The sequence below is a fragment of the Hipposideros armiger genome, unplaced genomic scaffold, assembly GCF_001890085.2.
Source record: "Hipposideros armiger isolate ML-2016 unplaced genomic scaffold, ASM189008v1 scaffold_22, whole genome shotgun sequence".
In the NCBI taxonomy this organism is placed as follows: domain Eukaryota; kingdom Metazoa; phylum Chordata; class Mammalia; order Chiroptera; family Hipposideridae; genus Hipposideros; species Hipposideros armiger.
The window spans coordinates 4,834,907-4,838,353 of NW_017731372.1; positions in this window are offsets into that span (position 1 = coordinate 4,834,907).

The window sequence follows — 3,447 nt, forward strand, 5'->3', positions numbered from 1 at the left end:
TAGATACATTTTTCCCCCCAGGCTGTCCTCAGAAAAACTCATCCTTTTGAATGTAAATCATTAGAAATAGTCATAATCTTTCCCCTTTGACATCACTTTGAATTACTAACATGGTCCACCCCTGGGCATTAATGTTTTAATTTCTCTCATAGGGAGCTATCCGTTTGGGAAGTGGATTTCTCCTCCCATAACACCACAGGCAGACAGAGATCAGTCCAAATACGAAGTCACATGGAACACAAGATGAAGGGACTCTGAACAGTTTATCCTCTGCACCCATCTCTACACACGCACACACACGCGCACACACACACACGCGCGCGCGCACACACACACACATTTTTCCTTGTAATTGATAAGAGGCTTTTGTGTCTGTGGTAAAGATTTTGCTTTCTAAGGTTAAGTTTTATAGATCCGGGAAGTCTAAAATGTGGCAAACATTAAGATGTAGGATTACATTTTTAAAAATGCTGGTGCTATGTTTGCAATACTTCTCCAAGTGTTTAGACTATCTACACCAAAATCAGTAGAAGGGTTAATTTCAGACCTAATTTCTATTTATTGGGTTGTCGGAAAAGTCGTGACGCGTTTTTGCAATGAAAAACATAGGAAAAATACATCATGACTTTTCTGACAACCCAATAAAATTGTTCAGAGTATATATAAGAGTGTTAACAGGTATAAAATAAGATTTCTGAAGGTATGGTGTTATAACGACACTACAGAATTCTCATTTTGAGTAAGTCATTCGACACCAGCATTCAGACACTGGAAGGTCACCTTTGTGACTAATGCCGTCAGTTCGTCCACTCCCAGGTCAGCATCCTTCCCAGGTTCCTTTCTGTCCTTTCCTTTTCTTTCCCACCCTCTCCTTGTCCTCTCTTAGCAGTCTCTTATTCAAATGATCTGCATTCTGATTTTCAAATCTTTTCTATCCTACATCTTTATATGTTTCCTCACTTCCCCCTCACCTCCCAGGCTTTTACCAGTTCTCAAAGGAGGAGCTTTAGAGGATATTTCTCAAAACCAGAGGCCTGACTCTGGGGATGTTTTCTTTTCCATAATCTTCTCTCCCTCCCCCCTCCCTGAATGGAAGAACACAAAGGAATGAAACAGACCCAAATGTCACCTTAGAATAGTCGACCCGGGGAGTTCCCGGATCATTATACTTACTGGTGATAATGTTGGTGTTGACGGTGGGGACAATGGTAAATGTTTATTACCCATCATGCCTGGCTAATGGCCACAAGAGCTCCCCTTTAAATGGCATGGGTTGGTTGAGTTCTTTGGCACTGGTGCTCTACTGCCCAAAATGGCAGCAGTAAGAAAGTCAGTGATGGTTATTCCTCTCCCAGTGTGCAGAACATGATTTCATTGGAGATGCAAGGGAGGGAGTGATACAATAAATGCAAAACAATGTACTCCTTGCTAATTTTAAGCCTCTAATACAACTGGTATATACGTGTACTATGTATTTAAAAAATTAAAATATATATATATATATATATATATATATATATTTATAAAATTCGTCCTTACATTTACATTTTTGGACAACTTGATAGAAAGCTGGACTAGAAATGCACTGAAGAACATTTATAAATGAATGAATGTAAATGCAATCTCAGTAAATTAACAATGGTCTGGAAGAAAAAAACAAAGGAATAATTTACACCATTTAGATTCAAGGGATTAGCTGAATTGAACAAATTAGCCTATTAATATTGTAGCATCCCAAAACAGAAAGTGCTTAATAAATATTTGATGACTTACTAACTGTAAAGTTTGTTTTTGTTTTCCTCATTAAAATGTGTGAATAAACAAAACAAAGCTAAAATACATGTCTCTCCATGTGGGAAAGCTGTGATCACTAAAATCTAATCTGCTTTGAATTTCCACAAGTTACCAGCTACTCTTTAAGGACTCAAGGGATTGTTGACATTAACCAGGATTTCCAGGAAATCAAGATTTGATTCAAATTGAGATATGTAAGATTTTAGGAACCCAAAGATTTAAAAGGCATTAAAATAAATGTTGACTAATCACTTCAGAAAATCAGTCTGGGATTAGATTATGTTCTTCTGATAAATCAGAAAGTCTTAAGAAAGTGAATTAAACACCACGCACATTAACATCTGTGTTTTATCTGTGAAAATATAATGAACCATACATTTACGTTGATATTTTACTTGTATTTCTTGTTTGCCAAATTTACTCAATTTTATCTAAATATGGTATTGTAGGATCATAACATGACCACATTGGATATTCTATTGCATTTTCAGGGAAGAAATAATGCATACATCTGAAAATGTTTAATCGTAGAATGACACAGTTGCAAGGATCTTTACCAACTTTGGAGAGAAATCCCTTCTCTTCTCAAAAGGGGGAAACAAGGCTCAGAGCGGGACAGGATCAGCTTTAGGACATACCCGTGGTTCTCAGCAGAGACCGCCTAAGTGCACGGTCCGAAATGTCTATCTTCTCCACAATCACCATCTTTGACAGATGGTTCTTCAAAAGGAGAAGCAACCGGCTACCAGCTGAGCTGCCTCTTGAAATTTTTCCTGATTATTTTAAGTTACTTTGTTGCTAAAGTTGTGATAGAAGAGAAACAATCCATTCCTTGCTATAGAAACAACCAAATGTTCACTGATGCCTGAGTAGAGTTTAGGGGAAAAAAAATAAAATCTCATCAAATGACCTGTATAGCTACCGACTGACCCCCAAATAATGGTAATAATAACTAAAAGGTTTGACTGTTTACTCTCTGCTGAGGGCTATGTGCTAAGCATGTTAAATGACTTTTATGTGACTCACTTTTGAGAAGCATTATCTCATTTAATCTTCCCAATAACCTTATAACATGTATTATTATAGCAATATGTTTTAAATAAGGAAACGGGTTCAGACAGGGTAACTAACTTACCTATTGTTTCATTGCTGGTAAGCCAGAACTTGAAACCAGGTGGTCTGGCTCTGGACCCTTAACCAGGCTTTTAAGCTTTATACTATGTCCCATGGAGAAGGGAATTTGCTATTTGACATCAAGGAGAAGTCCCAGGTAGCAGTGGTCATGCGGGCAGCTCATATAGACATCTCCAGGACTCAATGAAAATCTGCCTTAAAACTGTATCTGGGAACCAACCCATCATTTTTCTTCAATCTTGAAGTGAAAAATTCCCACCCCACAAAATACAACAAAAACCCTTGTGTTTTTTACTATTTTGTTTTTTTGTTGTTGGTTGTTTGATAATGCTTTATTGGCAAGGTTTCCTTTGTTTGATAACCGTTTTTTACTGGGCCACTTGAAATCTGAAGTTGGAGTGTCGTTGCTTTGTGGAAGGTAGTGTCCTATAATGTTTTGTTTCCCAAGCTCTGGTCTCAGAACTGCTCTACACACTCTTAAAAATTATTGAGGACTCCAAAGAGCTTTTGTTTTTTGGG